Source organism: Stenella coeruleoalba (assembly GCF_951394435.1).
Source record: "Stenella coeruleoalba genome assembly, chromosome: 8".
Classification (NCBI taxonomy): Eukaryota; Metazoa; Chordata; class Mammalia; order Artiodactyla; family Delphinidae; genus Stenella; species Stenella coeruleoalba.
In genome coordinates this window covers 12,847,289-12,874,690 of record NC_137154.1, presented here as the reverse complement: position 1 = coordinate 12,874,690, position 27,402 = coordinate 12,847,289, and the positions used below count along the sequence as shown (strand labels likewise).

Here is a 27,402-nt window from a genome sequence, read left to right as displayed (position 1 = left end):
TGAGAGGCCCACGTACCGCAAAAAAAAAAAAAAAAAACCCCATTGGACAGCATATACGGTTAGAGAAAATCTGTCATCAATTTGAGAGAGACAAACACCTTAGAAGAACTGATTCTTCCCTGTCTAAATCAAACTTTTGTGCTATTTAATCACGTCTAAGATGGAATAACATTTTTGCTACCCTCCACTGAAATTACTCAGCCTACCAATAATTCTTCCATCATCATTTCTTTTAAACACATCTCCCTATTATCCTGTTACACTAACACAGATCACAGCTAGTGGATTAGGTAAAATCTGCCAGTCTTCCCTTCCCATGCTCCCCTATGAAGGCCTCTCCTGAAGATGTGTAGCGCAGGAACCAAGAGTTAAAGAAACTAAAATTAACTCTGCTTTCAATATCTTCAGTAAACAGTCTGGCACCAGCAGAGATAAATTAGTAATTCTGGGAATGCTTCACAGACTATTTGCCTTCCAGCTTTTTATCATCAAAAAATGAATTAGTTGACAGAGACCTGCAAAACCAAAGTCATATAGTATAGTCATTTTCAGAAGGAAATTCTAAAATGAAACTGGGTTAAACTGATTCATGATTCAAAAATCCCCAAATAAAACTCAGAACATGTTAATAAAATTAATAGTCAAATATTGACTATAAGCCTATAATGCACCCTACACTCAGACTCTGGAGTCACACCACTTTTTTTTTTTTTTAATTTATTTTATCTTTGGCTGCATTGGGTCTTCGTTGCTGCACACAGGCTTTTCTCTAGTTGCGGCGAGCGGGGGCTACTCTTCATTGCGGTGCACGGGCTTCTCATTGTGGTGGCTTGTCTTGTTGCGGAGCACGGGTTCTAGGCGCACAGGCTTCAGCAGTTGTAGCACGCGGGCTTGGTAGTTGTGGCTCGTGGGCTCTAGAGTGCAGGCTCAGTAGTTGTGGTGCATGGGCTTAGTTGCTCCGTGGCATGTGGGATCTTCCCAGACCAGGATTCGAACCCGTGACCCCTGCATTGGCAGGTGGATTCTTAAAACACTGCGCCACCAGGGAAGCTCCCACACCACTGCTTTTGAATCCCAGTTTTGAGCTTACTAGCCAGGTTTAGCTTTGGGTAAACTGTTTAACTTCTTTATACCTGTTTTCTCATCTGCCAAATGGTTATGGTAACTGTATCTACTTTAGAAGATGTTTGTTAGAATTTTAAAACTCATGTATGTAAAAGCATTTAGAACACTGCCTGGCACACAGAAACCACTCAATAAACTTTTGCTATCATTATTATTCCAGGCACTAAGGTTGGTGCCTATGGTGGGAGAGGATTGTTTCTCTTCAAAATGGAGGACGTAAGATTTTAATTTAATTTTTTTCTGTTCTTCTTCAAATTCTTTTCCCATTAAGGTTATTACAGAATATTGAGCAGAGTTTCCTGTGCTATACAGTAGATCCTTGCTGGTTATCTACTTTAAATACAGCAGTGTGTAGATGTCAATCCCAACAAAATGGAGTACCTAACATTAGACAGAAATATTTCCTATTAGAAGGAGAGGGAGGGGTGTAGATAAGAAGGCAATGACTGGCTGACAAATCTTCAACTGGGCCTGTTCGCGTCCAGTGTAAGTGTAACCTTCATTACGAAATACTGAACCACTTGTTCTAAGAGCACTTATTTATTTATAAACATTTATTTATTACCCTCCCGCATCATATCAAAAAAGAATTTATGGAAGCTTTCAAAAAGCATACAATGAAAAAAATAACAACTAATGAGACCAGGAAAATTATAATTTTTTTTTAAAGATCAAGAACAAAGGGAAAGCTGAAATAGAGATGTGCTAAACCACAGAGTCCTTTATTGAGGTTGAGCAGTAAAATCAGAGAGCTGCCACTGATTTTAATCTCCAGTGATAGACCCTAAAGAGAGTATATAGTGATTCATGGTATAAATGAGAAAACATTAGTAGAATGGCAAAATGAGACAGGCACTAAGAGTTGCCAAGGGGAAGCTGAAGCCCACTTAATGCCACACTCAACAGTATTTTATAAAGTCATCAAGTATGTAGGACCCATGAGAGACTCAGCACCAGGTCCTAGGCCCTACACAAACACATACACCTGAAGCCAACAATGGACAAGTCACAGAACAACAGACTCCTAAGTGATTCAAAGGTAGAATACATCAGTAAATGGTCACATGGAACCCTGCAACCATACCACACAGCCACAGAAGAACCTGCCTCAGTGACTGTATTTCTCCAGCATTTTAAGTCCTTTACTCTCCTCATGGGCCACAGTTACAAATATGTGCAGAGAACTGTCTCATCCCTACTCAGCTGACAAGTTCTATTCCCAACTCGGCATGCTTATGACTCATGGGGGGGATGGGGGAGGGGAGTAAAAGGAAAGGGTAAAACAAAGAAACCAACTTGAATTTAGACTTAAGTTGATCAAGATCGAGCAATTCATTTCTGTCTAATCAGAATATCTCATAACAAAGCACGAGAGTACTCCTTAAATATATAACAAATCCAATACTCTTTGGAAATAAACTGAAATCTGTCTGCATGTCATGTCCCATACTATTCCTTAAATAGACATGACACCAAAAAACATTACAAGCCCTCTGGTAAGGCCAAACTTTACAAAGCACTCTGAATCTGTGCAAACAGCATAGGCCACTGCAAAGCCCAAAGCAATGGGGCATTTCCCACAGTTCCTTTCCCGGCAAAAGGCCAAGGGAAGAGGCTTAGCCCCTACTGTACCCTCTTCCAAAAAGATGTGTATGAGGTCATTTCTTAAGGGGGTAAACGTGTCTCAGCCTTTTCTACTCAAATCTTACATCAGGAAATTTGTGTGCCAGGAAAGGAATTCATTTCCACCCCTAAGAACTGGGCTTTGTGACAAGTGAAAAACAAAAGGGAAAAAACACTACTACTTTAATGAGAAAAGTTTCTAAGAGAACCCAGAGACCATTTCTGACACTATGTTTACCAGTTTGGCATCCTCTCCCTAAAATATATTTTGTTAAATAATACAAATCTTGTCTCCTCACCCCATCCCCAAGATTCTGAAACATTCTTTACCATTTATAATTGACAAAACAAAACAAAAAAGACAAACGGGTCACCTCTTCAACTTGAAAACCTCAGTCCTCCACAGAAATGTACACAGACAGACAGATGGACGCACGGAAGAACACAAATTGCAAGCCCTGGCTGAGCCCTGAGCAGGCCAGAGCCAGGATGGGCACACAGGGCAGCCACGCGGCCGAGCTAGTGGGCTGCTCCTGCTGTTGCTGTACAAATATAGAAAGCTGAAAAGTGGAACAGCAGCTTCAGCAAAACAGGTCCTCCTCCCTGCTCAGAGAGGGAGGAGCAGGGACCTGAACAGCTTTATCCATACATGGTTGCTGAAAGGGGGCCATTAGTGAAAGCCCAATTATCTCACACACATGCACTGTGTTCACATGCTCCAGACAAAAAACAGAAACACACAGGCTGGTACTTGAAGAAAGGTTTGAGATTCTATTTTGGCCAAGGAACTTCCCGATAATTTCAGTCACTTACACCAAGAATCCCTCTGCCACAGCAAACAGGAAAGACACTGTGAGAACTTCAGCAGGCTGCACTCTTACCAGGCCAGCAGCAGCCATGAGGCTTAATTTATCATTTAAATCCTGGAACTTAACATGCAAAAAAGGTTATTCCGCATGTGTGTGAAGGGTCCTAGACTTCACCGGCCCTTTGCTGCTTTCAGAATGAAGGTCTCAATCCAACTCTCAGACAGTTTTAGGTCTCTCTTTTTCTTTTCTTCTGATTTACAAGTTAAAATAAATTTGATACAACTTTTAAAATATATTTCCCAGGATGCTGGCTTATATAATCAGAAGTCAAATGTTTATGTTCTAAAAATTACTTTGCTTGGAACAATTCATTCAGATTCATCTCAATGTGAAATATATGAAAAGCTTAATTTCTGGCCAGAGTGAACTCTCCAAAGATAAGAAATGCATGGTTTAAAAAAAAAAAAAAAAAAAAAAAAAGGCAGGCAACCAAAGAAGGAAAGAAAATGCATGGTTGATGGGTTCAAATGATTCTGTACTTTAGTTCTCAATGAATCAACCAATACTTACTGTGCATTTGAGATCTTTGATTACAAAATACTTGCTAAGTCACCCAGTTGCGAAGGGGAGCTCCAGAGAGGAGAACATTGCCTCGCTCCTTTCCATCACTGACATGTCTGGTATATGTGTGTGCACAATCCTCCAGTTTATGGGACATAAATAAACATACTAGGTTGCTGGGGGGACATAAATAAACATACTAGGTTGCACCCCAGCAAAACGCTTTCTCTAAAACTGAAAAAAAGAAAACCCTTCAAATTCTTAAAATTAATTGGTTCACCATAATTATTTACTTTAGTATATTTTATAGGCAAATTGACCATTTGAAATTTTCTCTTTACCTTTTGTAGATAATGTAGTAATGATGAGCAAATTATGCCAAATTATGGCAAAACTGATCTCTCAATCCCACCACCTAGATCTCACAGTGCAAGGCACAGCCTTGTCCACACTCTGTTTGACGTGCTGAAAAAGAAGAGCACGGGGACTTCCCTTGTGGCTCAGTGGTTAAGAATCCGCCTGCCAATGCAGGGGACACAGGTTCGAGCCCTAGTCCGGGAAGATCCCACATGCCACGGAGCAACGAAGCCCATGTGCCACAACTACTGAACCTGCGCTCTAGAGCCCGTGAGCCAGAACTACTGAGCCCGAGTGCCACACCTACTGAAGCCGCGCGCCTAGAGCCTGTGCTCCGCAACAAGAGAAGCCACCAAAATGAGAAGCCCACGCACCGCAATGAAGAGGGTAGCCCCCGCTCGCCGCAACTAGAGAAAGCCGGCGCTCAGCAACGAAGACCCAACGCAGCCAAAAATTAATTTTTTTTTTTAAAAAAGAGAAAAGACCACAGCAGAATTCCAGCAATGGAGGCATTTTCATGTCCCACAAAACAAGGACACGCAAGTGTTCAACATTTTATTTAAAATCTCTTAACTGTGTTAGTGTCTTATACATTTTTTTTAATACATTTAATTTTTCTGAGCAGGCCTGTTATAGCAACAATTTCCCAAAGTGTATTTTATTGTGGACTACTATGTTATTTTTTGGGTGAGATCACAGCTTTAATTACCCATTAAGATTACTTACGTAAAGATAAACAACATGGGCTTCCCTGGTGGCGCAGTGGTTGGGAGTCTGCCTGCCGATGCAGGGGACATGGGTTCGTGCCCTGGTCCGGGAAGATCCCACGTGCCGCGGAGCGGCTGGGCCCGTGGGCCATGGCTGCTGGGCCTGCGCATCCGGAGCCTGTGCTCCGCGGCGGGAGAGGCCGCAGCGGTGGGAGGCCCGCGTACCGCAAAAAAAAAAAAAAAAAAAAAGATAACACAATGCAAAAAACCACAATTGTATACAGCAAGGGTGTTTAAAGTATAACCACAAAATCAAAATGGCTATACACACCTATAGTATGGCCATTGGCAAGTCATTTCTTTCCTGTTACCTGCTTCCTCAAGTGAAAAATGGTATTGGACCAGATCAGGAGTCCACATTTAGGGTCCACAGACCTGTAGAATTCATGGATATTTCATGCATGCCATAAACCCCACTATATTATGTGCAAAATTTTATATATATGTAAAATATATTTATGTACTTAATTTATGTTTATAGGGAAATGGGTCCATAGCTTTTTACCAGATTTTCAAAGGGGGGTCCATGATCCAAAACAGGTTTAAGAACCAAAGACTAAATGATATATAGTTTGTTCCATCTCTAACATTCTGTCATCTCCTCTTGCACTTCCTAGTCCAATAAGAAGGCAATCTTCATGACTAAACCTAGTCAAGAATAAACAAGTCACCCTGGCCAAGAAATTATTCAAAACAATATATCCCAATTCAAAAGAATCTCAATTGTTTTTAGATGCAGACTAACATATGCCTTTTAAAAAAAATTCTCAGACTTCCCTGGTGGTCCAGTGGGTAAGACTTCGAGCTCCCAATGCAGGGGACCTGGGTTTGATCCCTGGTCAGGGAACTAGATCCCACATGCATCCCGCAACTAAGAGTTCCCATGCCGCAACTAAAGAGGCCACACATGGCAATGAGGATCCCATGTGCCACAGCTAAGACCCGGCACAGCCTAAATAAACAAATAAGTATTTCTCAAAAAAAATTCTCAAGCTATTGTAAATCAACCATAACTTCAATTAAAAAAAAAAAAAAGCCTCAGGAAAAAAAATTTTTTTTCCCAAGCAAATTTTACTATCACAGCTCACCTCAGGAGGCTTACAGGAGAGTGGAATTCTGTAGATCTGCTGAGGAACATCCCACTAGATACTTCCTCTCTTACCAGGTGTACTTTTTTTTTAAGAAGCTAAGGCCTCCAGTTTCCTACTTCTAATTCTATCCTGTAGCACAGAAAGTAATAGGAGACAGGTAGAGAGGGAAAAAACTAGAGCATGGAAGATTGGAATAAAGAAGACTGATAATAGGCAAACAAAGAAGCTACCCATCCTGTCAGCAAGACGTGATATCTGAGAATAGCCACTGCCTAATATCTCAATTTGTAAAAAGTATATTAGATAAAAGAAAAACCTAGCCTTCCTCTAAGACAATAAAGGAAAAAAATGTGTCTGTTACTGAACCATTTAAGCCTAAAATTTTTAGGTTCTCATGGCAACCTAAGTCATCACACTGCACATACTGTATATAAAGTACATATTTAGAGGCTTAACTAGTAAACTCAAAATGTGACATATGTGCAATGTGGGCGACAACATTATTCTGGGAACTTTAAAATCTTCCAACTTTTATTTTGCAGCCTCAAAGATGATATAATACAGTCAACTATGCAGAAGGTGCAAGCTCAAGGAAGAGGTACAAAGAACATAAATAGAAGCAAAGAGATGAAAGACAAGAAAAATCAGGCTATCAGAAAGTTTCTGAACATGGCTCTCCCTCCCACTGTGAATCAACCTGTAAATGGAGACTTAAAAAACAAGATTGCTAGTGAGGACATATATCAAGATAGCATTTGGGACACACTTTAATGTGGGTCCAGTCAAAAGAGGACATGGTCACAGAGCAGACCATTTGGTAAAAATGGCACTGACTGCAAGGTAGCCAAGAGACTGGTGATTTCTTTCTCTCTCTTTTCTAGGAGCTCATGGAATATGGCTGTTTGGAATTAAGAAGCAATGTCAGAGCCAAAAGGATGGCTGTGGGGCATGGGAGTTGGAAGATGGGGACCAGACTTTAAGAAGAAGGGTAAAAAAAGGGAGATGGCAGTCTTTCATGTCACATCATTTCTCACTAAGGAACCAAATAAAGATGTAACATCCAGTTTTCTCACCTACTAAATGACCTGTGGGAGGGATACCCCCACCTATCTGCCCATAGGAACTCCATGCATTTCTTTTTAAAGACACGAAGATGCTATGAATGCTACCTACCTTAAAACCACATTTCCATGCCACTTTCGTAAATCACTCCTACTTTTCAACAAGAAAACAGGTAAACAGTTTAGGTAAGGTACGCAAACAGTATCTTACCAGGGCAGTTAAAAGATACGCCCATTTTTTCCTAACTCAATGGTAAGAACTTCTAAAATAAGACAATGAATTTACATTACTGATTAACAGTTAAAAATTATACTACTACATGAAAAGGAGTGGTTACAAAAATAATTTCATTTTTTTTAAAATATTTACTTATTTATTTATTTTTGGCTATGCTGGGTCTTCGTTGCTGCACACGGGCTTTCTCTAGTTGTGGTGAGCAGGGGCTACTCTTCATTGCGGTGCTCAGGCTTCTCATTGCAGTGGCTTCTCTTGCTGCGGAGCACGGGCTCTAGGTGCAAGGCTTCAGTAGTTGCAGCACTCTGGGCTCAATAGTTGTGGCTTGTGGGCTCTGGAGCACAGGCTCAGTAGCTGTGGTGCACGGGGTTAGTGGCTCCGCGGCATGTGGGAATCTTCCTGGACCAGGGCTCGAACCCGAGTCTCCTGCATTGGCAGGCGGATTCCTACCCACTGCGCCACCAGGGAAGCCCAATTATTACATTATTTTCATGAGGCTTAGCCTTTAGAAGCAAGAAGAGGAAAGGAAAATAGCACAGAATTTGGAGTGTGGACTCAAAGCCCAGCCCTGACCTACAGCTTGATAGCTGGATGCCCCCAATAAGTTACTATCCTCCCTGAGGTTCCTAACCTCAAGTTTCCTTGTCTACAAAATGGTACGGATGAAACCATCTCTCTCTTCCTCTCCTTTTCGTTTCTCTCTCTCACTCCCCACACCTCCCACCCAAAACGTGAAGTCTAACAGCTCGTTTCTGTCATTACACTGTAATTCAGCATACTTTCTTATCAAGAAAAACTGTATGATGAACTTTTAAGCAAAAATTCACTGGTCAAATTAAGAACCAGAATAATGACAAAAATAATAAATATGTTTTGGACTAAATGAGGGAAAAGGGCACTGGGTTGAGGCTACAATTAGAGATTTCTTTCAGAGCCAGGCCACACCCGCTAATGACTAAAATATTTGATTACCTTAATTACCCTGGCTGCACAACAAGAAGTGCTGGTGGTCATGAAATTCCAGAATATTAAAAACTCAGCCACATTTTCATTATAGCATTCTCTACTGTGTTGAAGTCAAGACAGCAAAAGACTGCCAACAGCATTTCCACTTTAACTTTCTGGTAAGACAGAAAGAAAAATTAACATTGGAGCCAAATTCTCCATTTTTAAATATGGTAAATTCTTCGAGGAAAAAGTATCTGTGGGTATAAGAAACTGAAAACATTTCTGTATACCTTATTAGAAAATATGCATTTATGCTTTGCTTAAAAGGTATAAAAAAAACACCTCAAGCTAATAATCTTAAATGTTTACCTGTTACTACCTTTCAAGCAGTTAGGAAAGAAGAAAAGTGAAATAAAAGCTGAAGCACTTACTGAAGGGACATTAAATGACTGGCATATTGAGCAACAATGACATCCAAGAAATGGACCTTAAAAAAAATTCTTTTTTGGTACGTGTAATTAATAATTACCAAAATAATGTTGGTTTTGAATCCAAAACTCACTTCTGTGTAAATGAACCTACTCTAAACAATAACAAAAACAGTCACAAATGCACCATAAAAAATACAAAATAGCTTGCCTATCTGGCTTTTGATTTTATTTTTTAAATATTTTGAGGCCTCTTTGATACTCTTTAGCTCACCATCATCTCATCTTATTAGGCACGCTATAAAATACTTTAAGCTGAATATAGCATTTATCATCCTTCCCTCTCAGCTGTTAAAGGACTAGCTTGTTCCAAATATGGCATTATCTTTTCAAAGTTCTAGAGTTTAGGCATGACATAATTCTTCTAACGAATTATCTGCCTTGTCATGACTGACAAGCATGACTTAAACGGAGATAAACAGGCTAATGAAAAACATTCTGGTCTGATTTTCAATTGCTAATTTATAAGGAGAGAAAAATAAAGTTTATAGCTTTAAAATGGGAAAGCCATGTAAAACTATCTTCTCTTTGAAGTCAGGCAGTGGGGTTTTTGCTAACTAGATAGGTAACCCCCACCTGAGGGAAGAGGCAGAGGGCACCTGCCCAGGATGCTGTAGAAGGGATTCCTCCACTGGGTAGAAAATTCCCCTGCATGACCTCTAAGGTCTTTTCCTAACCTCAGAAACTGATACTTGGTTTCTGAAAAGTAGAGGCATGGCAAATGTGATGTGTGGGCAGAGACAGCAGAACCGTCCTGGAAAATGAGAAGATCTGGGATGGCATCCTGCTTCTGCTTCTATGTGAACTTAAGTAACACATTTCACTTCCCTCATTTGGAAAATGAAAGGTTTAGAGAAGAAAATGAAGGTCCTAACATTCGGAGCCTATGGCTTCTTCCTATGCCTGCCTTGGCCACCCACCACCTTCCCACTACTGCACCTTACCATAATTAGGCAGCTTTTTAAAGCATCTAATTAATGGAACACAGAAACTTTAACTTTCTATTTCTGGCTTGTTGCAAATGTGCAACAGCATTTTACCAAGGAGTAGTTAATGCCACACAGTTCTTGATATACTGGCTTTTCTTTGAACCCCAGTGACAGTTACACAGTGACAAGTTGTAAGCAAGGAGGTTGTCACCATGGGGACCCACGAGGATTCCTGGGGGTGGATCCAGCAGGCTTTTTTTTCTTTTGGTCAGAGCATTTTTTTAATTTTTGGCTGCGTTGGGTCTTTGTTGCTGTGCGCGGGCTTTCTCTAGTTGCAGCGAGTGGGGGCTACTCTTCGTTGCGGTGCACGGGCTTCTCATTGCGATGGCTTCTCTTGTTGCAGAGCATGGGCTCTAGGCGCCTGGGCTTCAGGAGTTGTGGCTCGTGGGCTCTAGGGCACAGGCTCAGTAGTTGTGACGCATGGGTTTATTTGCTCCGCGGCATGTGGGATCTTCGCGGACCAGGGCTTGAACCCATGTCCCCTGAATTGGCAGGAGGATTCTTAACCATTGCGCCACCAGGGAAGCCCGGTCAGAGCATTTTTTGATGGTCTGGATCTAGCAATCCAGAAAGCCTGATCTAATTTTTCTTCAGCAAGCTGCCTTCAAGAAATATAGCAGGTCCAAAAGGGTTATTTTTAAGTAGTTTCCCAATCCCAGCACCACAATCTATAACCCACATTAGTTCAGTAGTTTGCAAGCTTAAAAAAAAAAAAAAGGACTTGTAAATGCATCACACAGAGGCTATTAAACAAAAATGGCATATGATAAAAACAATATAATAAACCTGGTGTCTTTCCATGATTATTTCCCATATAGTATACAATTCTGAAGAAATATTAACTGTTTTAGTGACTCTCTTGCAAGAGTTAAATGTATTCAAGTTTTAATCTCCCTATTCATAAAAACAATTAAATAAATACAGCTCAATAAAGTTTCAGTGACCTACGTATGCTTCCATATCTTTCCAGATCATGATACAGCATAAATTATATTCAGTATTTTCCTATCAAAACTTCAAAGTTCTCCAAAGCAAGTTTCTACTCAAGAAATTTCAGTTTCCCTACATGATTATGTCAGAAACATATCACACAAAATAATTATAATAAATAAAACTGATTATAAAATAAATCACACTGATTAGACCAGAACAGAGTTTAAATTGCAAGTCTTGCCTCCAAAATTGCTATGTATGGACAAAGGGGATGTAATTCAGGGAGATGAACTGTCACTCCCAGCTAAATGTGTGCTGGCGCTCAGCTCCCCTGAGACCCATTCTGTTAGAAGATACCTTAAGAAAACAGATCATTTACAAGTCTAATCTGTGGATCTGGTTTGTTAAGAGAAGTGGAGCAGTCAGAATTCAAAAGAAAACATTCCTCTATGTCTTACTTAGCCCAGAGCAAAGTTACACCAGACAAATTAACATTAATAAATAAAAATAGAACTTGATTTCACAGTAATAATCTAAAACTTCAGCTTTCCTAGGCCTGATAACAACAATAACTTGAGAGCTAGAAAGCAGCTGGAACAAAGCTCAAGAAGTGTCTCTGTGCTCATAAAAATCTTCCCCTGATCTCAAACTAATAATTACTGAAAACCCTAAATATAAATGCCACTAAGATAAAACGTGTTGAAACCAGATTCATAACCATACTATAAAAGTAAAACACAAGTCTAAAGAGAAAAAAAAAAGGACCTAAGGAGACAAGATATACTGTCAGCTAAAGGTAAACAACAGACATCAAGATATTCCACAGAGGGACTTCCCTGGTGGCGCAGTGGTTAAGAATCCGCCTGCCAACGCAGGGGACACAGGTTCGAGCCCTGGTCCGGGAAGATCCCACATGCCGTGGAGCAACTAAACCCATGTGCCACAACTACTGAGCTGCGCTCTAGAGCCCGCGAGCCACAACTACTGAAGCTCATGCACCTAGAACCTGTGCTCCACAACAAGAGAAGCCACTGCAATGAGAAGCCCTCGCACCTCAAAGAAGAGTAGCCCCCCTCGCGGCAACTAGAGAAAGCCCTCGTGAAGCATCGAAGACCCAACACAGCCAAAAATAAACAGACAAACGGATAGATAAATAGATTAAAAAAAAAGAGAGCGAGAAACTTCTCCTTCCAAAGCAGGGGCTGCATGTTCTATTCCTAACTCTGGTTGGGGAGCTAAGATCCCACATGCCTCAAGGCCAAAAAAACAAAACAGAAGCAATATTGTAACAAATTCAATGAAAACTTTAAAATTGGTCCACATCAAAAAAAAGATATTCCATAGAAATATTGTATCTGGTTTTCATATATTTACTCACCTAAGCTTTCCTGTAGCAGGTCCCAAAGAGTTATTTTTAAGTAGTTTTCCAATCCCATCACCACAATCTATAACCCAAATTAGTTCAGTAAAGAAGTTTGCAAGCTTAAAAAAAAAAAAAAATTGGACTTGTAAATGCATGCAGACACTATTAAACAAAAACGGCATATGATAAAAATCATAATGATATAATAAATATGGTGTCTTTTCATGATTATTTCCCATAAACTTTAAATAGGAAGTGCAGAGGACAAGCCCCGAGCATAGTTTTGTCACTTTAGTTTAATATTAGACAATCTAAGAGACTCAGGGCACAGGACATGAGAAGAGGCAAACTCTTGGGTGCTTTATTTGTTTTTACTACTGGTTTACAATTTCCTTGATTTTATTTTTAAATGCATGTCTTGGCCCAGAAAAGCAAGAGAGCATAGACTGCCAGTAGTATCAGATTCTCCTTTTCTTATTTTCTGGAGCTACAGAAAACAGAGCCAGAATCAGGGTTGTCTAGGAGCCTTCTGATTTTGTCCAGGCAATATACAATATGAGGTTTTAAGATACATGAAGGCTTTTACAGTACAAATCTTAGCCAACCTAATGTCTTTGAATGGAAAGCTGCTTACATTTTATTCCCCAGAAAACTCCTTGGAGCTTTAAAGTACTGATTATTTTCAAAAGACAATGATTTGAAGAAATGGATTCACAGAATTTCGACTTTAAAAGTTTTCTTCCTATTCCTAGTCCTTAGTACTGAACTGTCTCAAAACAAAAAATTAAGTGCCACTCAACATATAGTACTCAACAAATATTTATCACTTACTTTGTGCAAGGGCCCCATACCAGTAAACACTGTGGACTGTAAAAACATATAACTTCTTCCATGAACAGCCCTTGGGTCAATACTATACACACACTACAGTACAGTACAAAGGCATAACATTGTTTAGGTTTATTTTCTCAACAATTTGACCTCCCATGTAAAATAACGACTTCCAGCTTTTTCTACCCTGCAAATCTATTCCTTCCTAGTAGTATACAAATCCACATTTCTTTTTAATTCCTGTTTTAATATTACAGAGAAATTTTACATTTCTCTGGAATACAGTCTTTCAACTTAACAGAAACCAAATGATCACAAGAAGAAAAAAAATCAAATTAGAAGCATTAAACTGTCCTTCTCAGAGCTTCCCTCTCTCCCTCATTAACACTTCTCAAAGAGAAAAACACCACTGTGATGCTCCTATTACAGATCATTCATGAAGTTACTAACTGAGCTGAGACCAGACAGACTCCATCAACTGGGCACACAGCCATTCACCATTACCCTTTGTTTAAAGTCTCAACTGCCGTTCAACCCACATTATTGTGTTCCACTCAAGTCCATCAACTTTTTTTTAAGAGGAAACAATCAGGAAACAAGCAAATGTGCTACTTTAGAAATGAAGAAAGGACCTAATTCACATGCCTCACAAAATTCTTTATAAATGATGGCTCGCTTTAAATTTCCTACCTGAAATAGTATTATTACTTTATTATCAGTCTTACATGCCTAAAAATAACTAGTTGTACACAGATAATCATTAGAAACTTGTTTTAAAAAAAACCCAACCCTCATTCTTGAGCTGGCAAAGCACCAGAGAGAAGCACTCTGTGCACCAAAAGGGAGAACACAGATGAATGTCTACACTACAGATGGAGAAGCCAAAACCCCAAGCAGCCTAAGCCTGAGGGTGAGGAGGCTGCTGGGGGAAAAGGGCAATCTTCCAAAGAGCCATGATCCCAGGCTTGACTGTTCTAAAATTCAAATCAATTTAAGAAATGTTGGGCAGAGTTCTGCACTAAGCATTTTATTAAAAGCTCTTTTGGTTTTAATTAAGAGAACTTCCTCCAAACTAGCTTAAGCAAAAAAAAAAAAAAAAAAATGGCATTAATTGAAAAGATACTGGAGTATCTCATGGAACCCAAAGGCAGAAAGTACAACAGGGCCACACCTGCAAAGCCTTTCTGCACCCAGGCTTCTATTCTGCATGTGCTTCTAGTCTGCCTCTCTCTCCAGAGCTACATTTCTCATCAATGCTTCTTCCTGGATAAATGTACTTAATTCTCCCTCCCTGCAGACTGACCTTCACTGCTTCCACATGTATTAAGCCTGAACTTGGCTGCGCCCCAGGATCTATATGTTTCAAGTTCTCTGAATAGAGGTGATCTGTTTGTTCCCTAAAGACACGATTCTCAGTTCCAATCTCAAATACCTAGAAGAAACTGATGTGCCCAGCTTGGGCCATGGCCCACTGAACTGTTACAAGAAGGGCTAGATCACAGAGTATAATTAGGGTAGGGATTGCATGCCTGACTCCTTAAAAGATATATAATACACTAAATAAGCAATAAGGCAATCTCCATCCTCAAGAAAACCTTAAAATCTCACTGAAATGAAAAAAAAATCTTAACACTAAATAACATCCTATGATACAGTATTAGAATGAATGGACATGAAAAGCTTCATGACAAAGATTAGCTAGGCACTAAATGACAAACAGAAATTGAACCATGAGCAGGGAAGGGCTGAAGAACACAAAATGCAATGCCTGCTCCTCTTGCTCTGGCCATAAATCTAAGAATTATGGACCTAAGGAATACATAGTCTTTTTACCACATAAACAGCTTCCAGTGAAATATCCTAGTTGGAAGCCTGCTATAAGGTTTAAAATGACTATATAACCACAAAGCAGTACTGTTTCAATGTGCAAGAATAATCAGCTCGCTGATGAATGTCAGTCATACATTTTCAAGGTGCTTGTCACCACCACTCTGACTTCCTTTCACTCCCTGGACCCCCTAAGACTCTTGATCAGACAGCAGCGTTCCGAATCAGGCAGGCAGCCAGCAGGGACAGCAAAGGTGTTTCTCCCTGGTAATATCCTACCCAACCTAGCATGGTTAAGTTAGCAACATCATGCAGACAACTCATGCAAGAGAGAAACACCAGCTAAACTATGTAATAGTAGGTGGCGGGCGGGGGGGGGGGGGGGCCGGACTGGAGCAGAAAAGAATGTTTCCCACACACAAAAGCTACAAGCACAAAAAAACTGGGAAAAGCCTACAGTAAATTATCTGTACAAAACAGAAACTAGCAAAAACTGAACAGATGTCCAAATAATACTGGGTTAAAAAAGACAGTCTACTCACAGTAGACAATTAGTTACCCCACATTATCACCAAAATATCACACATTCCCACAGACTCTGCAAGAGCTTGCTTCAATCTCACAGGAAACAAAAAGGTAAAAAGAACAATGAGAAAGTGGTGACAGTTTCTAATTTAGTGATTCCTTTGCTAAAAAGTAGCAATGTTATGTAAATGAAAACTACTGACCTATCAAAATTAAAAGTATAACACTATAAAATTAAACGGCTTTAGAACCAAAAATCTTCATTTTGTATAATCCCCAAACTAAAGACGTTTCCCAATTTGGGAACATAATTTCAGTGGAGTTTCAACATGGCGGGGGAGGGGGGGCGGGGGGGGGGCGGGAGTGATTTTAACTCCATTGTCAAAGCTGAACATAGCTATGGAGGTCATAAAGTTAGTGAACAGTTCTTTCTAAAGCTACACTCCTAACCTATGAACACATCCCCAAAGTAGCATATTAAAATCAATTAAGTGAGATCTCACTGCAGCCTCTAAACCAGAACTCACCATTCCTCTTCATATTTGCTGCCAAATTTTCTAAGTGGAGGAAAAGAAAAATCAAAACGTTACAATCCATAAGCTGTTCTGAAAGTGAGTCCATTTCTTGTAAAGCGGGGAAAAGGTTGGCTGACTGAGGGTCACATCAGAACTTCACAAAGCTCTAAGAGTTAAAATGCTTTAAATCATTTATTAAGATATTTTATACTCAGTCTCCCCTAACTAGGCTTTCTTATCTCTTGAGCACAAAGTCTAATTTTAATGTAATTTTTATGAATTTCATGTTCTCTGTATAAAAATTTAAAAACAATGGCAAGTATGAAGAAAAAAAAGTTGCTCATGCCCCAATGCTCAGAGAAAATTTTGGTATTTATCCTTCTAGCCTGTGAGATAACGTTTTTAGAAGAATTAAAGATTTCCTTAGCAGAAAGAATGTGTTAATAAGTCAATGTGCAGTTTATGATGAATATAAAACATTCTTGAAATTTTTTACAGGTCTGGAACTCAAAGAAGTTAAAAATAAACAAATTTATGCTCGTGGCTTCCATAGCATAGCAGAGGTTAAAAAAGTAACTACAGAACACAGGAATTCCCTGGCGGTCCAGTGGTTAAGACTTGGCGCTTTCACTGCAGCGGGCCCGGTTCGAACCCTGGCTGGGGAGCTAATATCCCGCAAGCTGCAAGCTGCGTGGTGAGGCCAAAAGAAACCAAACCAAAACAAAAAGAACCCTACAGAACAGCTATGCTGATTAATTCTGTAAGGAAACCAGTACTTCAAGGAGATTCTAAAGCCAATTTCATGACAAGGACAAGTTACAATTACAAAGATCTCATCAAGAAAACTGTCTTTATCAAATTACAAAGCTCAGATAAAGATTCTTGATACAATATAGTTTACAAAGCAAATAGCTAAAACTGATTAACTCTTTCATCTACATTACAACTCTAAATATTAGAGCCCACCCTCTCTCCAAGCCTAAAACTAGTTACCTATAACTAGGAAGAGACCTAGGTATCCCTACAGCAAATCCAATAATACATTCAACTGTATTTTTCAGTTTCCTATGAACATCGAAGACTCCCTATCAACAAACTCCCACGTGAAGTGTAGACAGTGAAGATGAAATCTAGGAAACCACATTACCTGAGCATTCCACAGGGATCAACGAGCTTAAAGGTTCTATGGGAAAGGACACTCTTCATAGCAAAACAATTCAGATGCACGAACTGGACTTCAGGAAACAATCTTATCCCTAAGCCACAATGGACAAAGGAAAATGCAAAACAAAATACACCTAAAAGGGGAAAGGAAAGGAACACTGACAGTAGCTACTGTCTATGTATGGCACTGCTACTCATTTTAACAGTGTCTCTGATTTGGTTGAACTGCATTACTGACCCAAGAGATAAGTAGCAGGCCCATTTTTACGGATGAAAAAAGGAAATAGCATTATCAACACTGTGCCTGGCACCATTCAGTGCCTAGCTTAAGTTATCTCAATTAATTCTCACATTACATTCCAAGTTGGTTATCTCCATTTTAAAGATGGGAAAAAAGACTCAGAAATGTTAAGGTCACTCAGTGATATTACCAATTTTTAAGACCAAAGGTTGGAGCTGTCAAACTTACCCTCCCAAGCAATGCCTATAAACCCCAGTCAAGTCACATCATTCTTTCAAACCACAGGTTTCAAAACAATTTTAAGAACTCGAAAACCCTAGAATCAACTCTCAATTATGGGAAGACTAATTCTGTAGGTTTTGTTCAAAATTTCTTGTTTTGGAATATAGCCAATATTTAATAATAACTATAAATGGGGTATAACCTTTAAAAAATTGTGAACCACTATGTCGTACACCTGAAACTTATATAATTTTGTGAATCAATAAAAAAATTAGCATAAAAATTTTTCTTGTTTCTATTTTACTTGCTCTTTGACCATTTCAGAATGCCACAGCACAGTGTGCAGGTAAATACAGGATTATATTAATAGCAACCAACTAGCAGAATCTGTGTAAGTTCCACTCAGAAAGCCTACATAGAAAGTTAATTCTTGTTTCAGACGTATAGTGAGGGGCTTCCCTGGTAGCGCAGTGGTTGAGAGTCTGCCTGCCGATGCAGGGAACGCGGGTTCGTGGCTAGGCCCGTGAGCCGTGGCCGCTGAGCCTGCGTGTCCGGAGTCTGTGCTCTGCAACGGGAGAGGCCACAACAGTGAGAGGCCCGCGTACCGCAAAAAAAAAAAAAAAAAAGTATAGTGAAATACTTGAACTTCCATGATACATTCTACTTTTAATTACCAAAAATAATCAAGAACCAAGGAATAATTCTGGACAAAAGAATGGTTCACGTTGTTTGAAAAAGAGGTATACAGGGACTTCCCTGGTGGCGCAGTGGTTAAGAATCTGCCTGCTAATGCAGGGGACACGGGTTCGATCCCTGATCCAGGAAGATCTCACATGCCGCGGAGCAACTACACCTGTGTACCACAACTACTGAAGCCTGCGCGCCACAATGAGAGAAGCCACCTCACCACGAGAAGCCCATGCAACCGCAACAAAGAGTAGCTCCCACTCGCCGCAACTAGAGAAAGCCTGCATGCAGCAACGAAAACCCAACGTAGCAAAAAAAAAAGAAAGAAAGAGAGGTATATAAATCCTCCCTAACACTAAAATAAAATCCCATGTGCTAAGTACTGTGAGGCCTGTAATACAGTAAGTCCCCTACGTACGAACCTTCAAGTTGCGAACTTTCAAAGATGCAAACGTGCCCCTGTATGCCAGCTGTTGTACTCTACCACTGTACTCTTCAAGGTGCTGTACTGAAAGATTAAAAATGTTCTTTGTGTTTGTTTTTTATGCATTGTGTGAAAAGTATTATAAACCTATTACAGTACAGTACTGTATAGCCGATTGTGTTAGCTGGGTACCTAGGGTAACTTTGTTAGACTTACGACCAGACTGGACTTACGAATACGCTCTCAGAATGGAACTCGTTCGTATGTAGGGAATTTACTATACTTGTTTGGGACAAAAGGGTTAACCAAATAAAACTTTCCGTTCATCCCATGTCCCAAGGATTAATATTAAACTCCCTTTATTACTTACTGGGGAGGAGGAAAATGGGAGTTGGAGGCTAGGTCCAAAAAGCAAAGAGAAGAAAAGTAGACAATCAAGCAGCTCAAAATCAGTTATGAACCTCCAAAAAATTAAGTAAAAGCTCACCTTAAGAAGATAGCCTTGAGGGGCTTCCCTGGTGGCGCAGTAGTTGAGAATCTGCCTGCCAATGCAGGGGACACGGGTTCAATCCCTGGTCCGGGAAGATCCCACATGCCCGAAGCAACTAGGCCTATGTGCCACAACTACTGAGCCTGTGCACCACAACTACTGAGCCCATGTGCTGCGACTACTAAAGCCCACGTGCCTAGAGCCCGTGCTCCCCAAGAGAAGCCCACGCACCACAATGAAGAGTAGCCTCCGCTCGCCCCAACTAGAGAAAACCCACGTGCAGCAACAAAGGCCCAACACAGCCAAAAGTAAATAAATAAAATAAATAAATTTATAAAAAAAAAAAGAGAAGAAAGCCTTTCATGCATGAGAATACTCTGAATATACTGAAACAAACTGGGAGGCTTATGATAACCTTCAAAATGCTCTTACCCTCAAAGTATTCGTTATTAATTCTAAGCAGGCCATTAAATGCCAGGTTTATAAACTTTATACAATATGGAATACCTGGATATCATTCCACCCCTCTAACAAAAAATATATTAATTATACAGCAAAAGCTGTATAATACTCATATATTATTATACAGCAAAAGCAGAAACTTGCCTATACCTTCTCTTTATGTGACACTTCTTCCGTACATAATCTGTATTTTGAAAATGACTCGAAATTATCATTAGATTAGAAATTAGAAATGATGCTGTTAACCGTGATCTGCGTTACTGTTACATACTTTTTTTTTTTTTTTTTTTGCGGTATGTGGGCCTCTCACTGTTGTGGCCTATCCCGTTGCGGAGCACAGGCTCCGGACACGCAGGCTCAGCGGCCATGGCTCACGGGCCTAGCCACTCCGCGGCATGTGGGATCTTCCCAGACCAGGGCACGAACCCGCGTCCCCTGCATCAGCAGGCAGACTTTCAACCACTGCGCCACCAGGGAAGCCCTGTTACATACTTTGAAGCACACTGATACGTTTGAATTTTTCCAGAGATTTGAGCATGTCAGTGGACATCCCCCAGTAATTGGCAATCCACATGAAGAGCATGAATTCTAAACCAATTCAAGAGCCTTTATGGAGCACCAAGAGAGGGCAAGATACCAAGATGAAAGAGTCATCCCTGACCTCAATAAGGAGAGAAATTCAACCACAGAAAGGAACGAAGTCCTGATACGTGCCACACGTGGACAAACCTTGAAAACACTAAGTTTTTCACTAAGTGAAATACGCCAGACACAAAAGGACAAATATGATTCCAATTACATGAAATATCCAGAATAGGCAAATTCACAGGGACAGACAGCAGACCAGAGGTTACCAGGGGCTAGGAGGAGGGAGCAATGGATGGTTATTACTTAATGGTTACAGAGTTTCTGTTTGGGGTGAAGAAAACTTCAATTTTCCAAACAGAGGAGTGGTGATGACTACACAACACTGTGAACATACTTAATGACACTGAATTGTACTTTTTTTTTTCTTTGTACTCTTAAAAATGGTTAAAATGGGGGAGTTCCTTGGTGGCCTCGTGGTTAGGATTCCAGGCTTTCACTGTCGTGGCCCGGGTTCAATCCCTGGTTGGGGGAACTGAGATCCTGCAAGCCAAGCAGCATGGCACAGCCAAACAAACAAACAATAAAAAGGGTTAAAATGACCTTAACCTAAAACTATAAAACTCCTAGAAGCTTAACAGAGTATAAGCTTCAGGGCACTGGACTAAGCAGTGGTTTCTTGGATAAGGCAACAAAAGCAAAAACAGACAAAGGAGACTCCATCAAACTTAAAATTCTGTACATCAAAGGACACAACAGAGTGAAATGGCATGGGAGAAACTATGTGTAAGTCATATATATCTATTAAGGGGTTAATATTCAGAATATTTAAAGTACCACAACTCACAAGAACAACAACAACAAAAATCTGATTTTTAAAAATGGGCAAAGGGGGCTTCCCTGGTGGTGCTAAGAATCCGCCTGCCAATGCAGGGGTCACAGGTTCGAGCCCTGGTCCAGGAAGATTCCACATGCCGCTGAGCAACTAAGCTCATGCGCCACAACTACTGAGCCTGTGCTCTAGAGCCTGCAAGCCACAACTACTGAGCCCACGTACCACAATTACTGAAGCCCGTACACCTAGAGGCCATGCTCCGCAACAAGAGAAGCCACCGCAATGAGAAGCCCGCGCACTGCAACAAAGAGTAGCCCCCGCTCACCGCAACTAGAGAAAGCCGGTGCACAGCAGCAAAGACCCAATGCAGCCCCCCCCCAAAAAAAATTAAAAATGGGCAAAAGACTTCTATAGGCATTTCTGCAAAGCTGACATACAAATGGCCATCAAGCATATGAAAAAATGTTCAACATCGTTAGTCAGAGAAATGCAGATCAAAACCACGAGAGATCACCTCACACCCATTAGGACCGTTACTATTAAAGAAGAAGAAAAGGGAATTCCATGGCAGTCCAGTGGTTAGGACTCCGAGTTTCCACTGCAGGGGGTATGGGTTTGATCCCTGGTTGGGGAACAAAGATCCTGCATGTCACGTGGCACGGCCAAAAAAAAAAACAGAAGAAGAAACAAACAAAACGAATGTTGGTGAGGATGCGGAGATATTAGAATCCTTGTGCACTGTTGGTGGTGTTGTGAAATAGTAGGATCATTATGGAAAACAGTATGGAGGTTCCTCAAAAAATTAAAAATAGAACCACCATATGATCCATCAATTCACTTCTGAATATTATCCAAAAGAACTGAAAGAAGGGGGACTTCCTTGGTGGTCCAGCAGTTAAGACTCCACGCTTCCAATGCAGAGGGGCCCGGGTTCGATCCCTGGTCAGGGAACTAGATCCCACATGCATGCTGCAACTAAAGATCCGCACACTACAACTAAGACCTGGAGCAGCCTAATTAAATAAATACTAAAAAAAAGGAAAGAAGAATTGAAAGAAGGGTCTCAAAGAGATATCTGCACACCCATATTCATAGCAGCACTAGTCACAATGGTCAAAAGGTACAAACAACTTGTGTTCATCAACAGATAAATGGATAAACAAAATGTGGTATATACATACAATAGAATATTATTCAGCCTTTTAAAGGAAAGAAATCCTGTCACATGCTACAACATGGATGAACCTTAAAGATACAGTAAGTGAAATGAGCCAGTCACAAAAAGCCAAATACTGTTGTGAATCCACTCATACCTGAAAGTAGTCAAATTCATAGAAGCAGTAAGTAGAATGGTAGTTATGAGAGGCTGGGGTGGGAGGAAGGAGAAAATGAGAGTTGTTTAATGGGTATAGAGTTTCAGATTTAGAAGATGAAAAGGTTCTGGAGATCTGTTTCCCATTAATATGAATGTACTTAATGCTACAAAACTATACACTCAAAAATAATTAAGATGCTAAATTTTAGGTTATGTGTTTTTTACATTAAAAAATGTAAATATTAAAAAATGGTTAAAATAGAAAATTGTTATATATATTTTACCACAATTTTTTAAAATTAATAATGCAATATACCAAAAACCGTTGAAGTGCATGGTATGTGAATTATATCTCAATAAAGCTGTTAAAAAAAAAAGGCAGAGGACACAGAGTTTCACCAAATCCAGTGAGCTTCACTCACTGGTTTACAGAAAACAGAGCAATTTGTTGGAAGTACCCAAAGCCTTGAGCAGAGGAGCCTATGCTCCTACTTCCTCCAACTTCTTCACCCTGGCCTCCAGGTGACAGCTCTTCTCTTTCCCTTTCCAAGGCACACCACCACCACCTTGTAACTTTCCAGTTCCTTATTACATCTGGCCTCACAGGAAAATTAAGTTAAAGAAGCTGCAGTGGCAGTCACAGGAGGGGGCATGGAATTCACGACTCACACTCCACGTTTAGCAGCAGAGCCCAAATACTTAAAAAAAAAAAAAAAAAATCACACAGTAGACGTACAATAAACGTTAGGTCTCTGCCCTTCCTCTCCTCTTCTTCAAGCCCAGCATGTTTAAAACAGCAAATTCTCTGCTCCCATGCTGGGATATCCACTGGCCTAACTCATATGTGCTGGAGCTTAAACACAGGGCATCATTTAAAATGTGGTTGTCAATGCCTATCACCTACTACTAAACTTAAAAACATATCACAAAACTGTAACTAGGATAAGCATATTTTGTTAAAATAATAAACATTTCTACAGCATATAAAAAGGATAATAAGATAAAGACCACAAATATTAACAATCACCTCTGAGTGGTGGGACTAAAGGTGAGTTTCTTTTTTCTGGCTTATCTGCATTTTTAATAATGAATCTGTTACTTCTGTAATAACAAAAATAACTGGAAATCTTCAGAAAAATAAATCATTCTGGCTCAAAACTTCACTACCTCTTATACTACAGACACTTTCACACATTACTGCACTGAAGCTGAATTGGCACCATGTGAAACAGACACGATTTCCTCCATTTTGCAGATGAGAATGAGCTGAGGCTCAAAACAGTGACTTGGTCAAAGTTTTATAGCTAGTAACAGACCAAGGATTACAATTCAGGCCTTCAACTCCAAGCCTGGGGCCCTTTCCATTCCATCACATCTTAAAGGGCAATTTGCATTATTTTTCATGATATTGTATTAAAAAAAAACAAAAACAAAAAACCCTATGTTGAAACTGTTTTAAGTGCACCTGCTACATAATCTTGGGCAAATAACCTTGGGAGCCTCAGTTTCCTCATCTGAAAAGTGAAGTGGTTGGAAAAGATATTCTATCTCACCAGCTAATCTAGCCTCACCAGCTAATGGATTTTAAGTCTAGATACCATCTGAGGAGAAAATAACCCCGTGGGCAAAAATGAATGGTTGGAGAGAAGTTGAGGCCTATGCTCTGGGCCAAGGGCCATTCTTAATGGAAACAGGTGGTGGACAGTCAAGACGAAAGAACCGCTGGGGAAACCATAAACTTCCAGGTTAAAACAACAGCTGAAAGTTCCTGCTTCGCTTTCCTAACAGCAACGCTTCAATCCTGGCTAACTCATGATTAGAAACCACATACTGTAAGTAAAGCTAGAAGAATATAAAAACACGGGGGGAGGGGAGGGACCTGTAGCAATAGTTTATGCACGCTATGGTAACTGGATAATTTTCCAAGTGGACTCATTAATGTTAAAACAGAAAAAACCCTTGGTGGTTCTCAGAGACGACTCTTCCTCAGCAAGAATTTAAGGAGAAACTGAAAACTGCGTACCACTCTGAGAGATGCCACACTTGTGGAAAAGAGCCAACCCAACACTTGTGGAAAAGGGCCAACCCAACACTTGTGGAAAAGGTGAAAGAATGAAATTAAAACCTCTTCGATCTACAGAGAATCAAAGAAAGCGAAGAGACCTTTTTTAAGGGTGAAGTTCCTATAAAGGATTCATCGGGTACCTGTTACCTCTTACACTGCAGACATTATAAAGCACTCCACACTATCGGACACTATTACACAGCCTTCTCCCTCGAAGGTAATAAAACTGCAGCATTAACTTTACTGGCGAGAAAAAGATTCCATTTTGCTAAAGCAGGCTCCGACCAAAATCGCACCACCTTCCCCTCAACTATAGGGATGAGCCTAAACCAAGGAGAAGCTACTTAAGAGCCAGTGCAACCGTCTTAGAGAATTAAAACAACATCCTGCTCCGAGGACCACAACCAAGACACCAGCGGCTTTAAATCCAAAACCAGGTCCTTAGCGAAAAAAGCTCCTCACCGTGCTCTCCGCGTTCCCGGGTGCGAGAATCCAGCCCCGCTACTAGGCCATAACTGGTGAGCACCTGACGTGGGGGGGAGGGCGAGCCAAGGCCCTAGCGGATGTGGGACGAGGAAAGGGGGGCTCTCGAAGCTCCTGAGGAGAAACGCAGCCCTCCAGAGGCGGGGGTCCTGGGGACCCCCCCCCCAAGGGTAAGCACCAAGAACACGTGGGGCGACAGGAGCAGGGAAAGGGTGTCCAGAGCAGGCAGCCTGTGTCTGGCACGGCGGCCGGAAAAAGGAGGACGGAGCTATCCCTGGGCAGAGAACGGAGCCCTCAGAGCCCGGAGAATGAAGGCAAAGGGCGCGGAGAGAGGAGCAAGGCCACGAGGAGGGCGGGTCTCCCTGGGCGCGGGGGGACGCGCCAGGCCGGCGCGGCGGGACGCGGGTAGGAGATCGCTGACCTGCCTCCGAGGCGCGGGGAACCAGGAACGGGCGCGCCCAAAGGGCCCTGTGACCCGCGGCCGCCCGGACCGGACCCGCCCCGCGGCGCCTCCCTCCTGCCCCTTTCCCTCCCTCGCTCCCTCCCTCCCACCCGCGGCCCGTTATCCCGCGGCCGCCGCACTCACCAGCGGCTGCACCTGAGCCCGCCGCTGCCTCAGCTGCTGCCTGCGCCTTCGCAGCCGCCGCCGCCTCCTCACTGCTGAGGCCGAGTCCCGGGGGAGCCTCCGCGTCCCGCCGCCGCCGCCGCCGCTGCCGCCGCCCGAGCAGAACACCCCAAAATGGCGGCACTTCCGGCACCTACCACCGGCGGGGAGGGCCGACAAGGAGGGGGAGGGCGGCTTGAGGGAACGTACCACCGTGGTGCGGCCGGCAGCGCCGATCTGAGCGGAGCAATGCTCAGGGGCGGGTCGAGCGCCCGGCGCTGCAGCGCCCTCTCGGGCTGGGGAGTGGAGAAGCAGCTCCGCAGGAGCCCCCGGGGCCTCGGGCGGAACCCTCAGCTCAAGGAGCGGCAAGGGCACATCTCTTTGTCTCGGAGCTCTGCTGGAGGAAGACCCCCGGCCTGAGACCCTGAACTTCTCGGCTCTCCACAGCAGTTCTGGATGAACTAGTGGGCAAGGATCTCTACTTGGCACTGAATATGCGCATAATAAAATATTAGATGAATGAATGAATGAGTGAATGGGATGGTGCTTGGCCAGCGCTGGGCACATGACACACCCTCCTTTCTACCCCAGCAGATAAGCAACAGGATCCAGGCCTTCCTTCTCTGCTGAGATGTGGAATGTAAGTGTATTGCAAGCTTTCAGAGTTAGGGGAATGCTTTCTAGCAGCATGATCAGCTGTGTGAACTCACAACCTTGCAAAAATCCTTGCAGCGCCCGGAAGCTCATAAGGGTTCTGTTAAGAGACTGATGTTCCAGCCCTAACCTGCTTCTCCCCCGACTAAAAAAAAAAAAAAAAAATTCAATAACCCAGGTTAGGTCCCTGAAGACCTCCTTCAGAGTGACCCAGGAATCCCAGGATCTAGGTGGATGCAAACAGTACAGTAGTTCATTCGTTCGTTTAAAAGGTCATTTATTCCACAAGTTCTACACCTTGTGGGACAGTAAAATGCAGACAGAGAAAGGAAACTTACTTCAGGGACCTTTTGGCCCCAAACATACAAATAACTCATGGGTTTGCAAATGATTTCTCTGTAACATCTGGCTTCCCAGAGCAAATAATTCTTCTACCCACAAATACTGATTATACCCAACCTTACCACAAAACAATAAGTGGACTCCCAAGCAGAAGCCTCAAAGGCTTTCCCATGTATTGGAAGCATCTCTTTCCCCCGTGGGGGGAAAAAAACACTAACCACAGTGTTTCTGGTACCATATAAATCTGAACAATTAGCCCCTAAATTGTACACTATCATATTCCTTAGTTGTACGGTGTAGTTTATCATTTTATATACATTTGTAATATTGATATATGATCTTGTTCTTGTTAATAGTTTTATGTGTAATTTACTGAAAACATCTTACATTTATAGACCATTATAGCTTATAGAATGTTGTCACATACATTACCACAATTAATTTTATATTTGTCTCCCAGCTGCTGTAGATGGTAGAAACCTTTTTTTTTTTTTTTCTGTACGCGGGCCTCTCACCGCTGTGACCTCTTCAGTTGCAGAGCACAGGCTCCGGATGCGCAGGCTCAGCGACCATGGCCCACGGCCCAGCCGCTCCACGGCATGTGGGATCTTCCCGGACCGGGGCACGAACCCGTGTCCCCTGCATCGGCAGGCGGAATCTCAACCACTGCGCCACCAGGGAAGCCCTGGTAGAAACCTTTTAAGCAGAGAATCTGTCCCGTTCTTTTTTGTGCCATAGAATCATCCAGATATCCATGTGGTTCACCTCCTCACCTCCTTCA

The 27,402-nt window shown here is 41.7% G+C and overlaps 1 protein-coding gene across 2 annotated transcripts in view; it reads right to left on the bottom strand.

The window, feature by feature from the left end:
- Positions 1-26,043, bottom strand: part of CELF1 (CUGBP Elav-like family member 1) — a 72,367-nt gene extending 46,324 nt beyond the window's left edge. The window contains exon 1 of one of the 2 annotated variants that reach the window (XM_079930648.1): positions 25,608-26,043. The gene's annotated coding sequence lies outside the window, so the exon portion shown is untranslated. The remainder of the gene's footprint in view (positions 1-25,607) is intronic. The other variant, XM_079930649.1, reaches the window with a different exon arrangement.
- Positions 26,044-27,402: the final 1,359 nt, after the last annotated feature.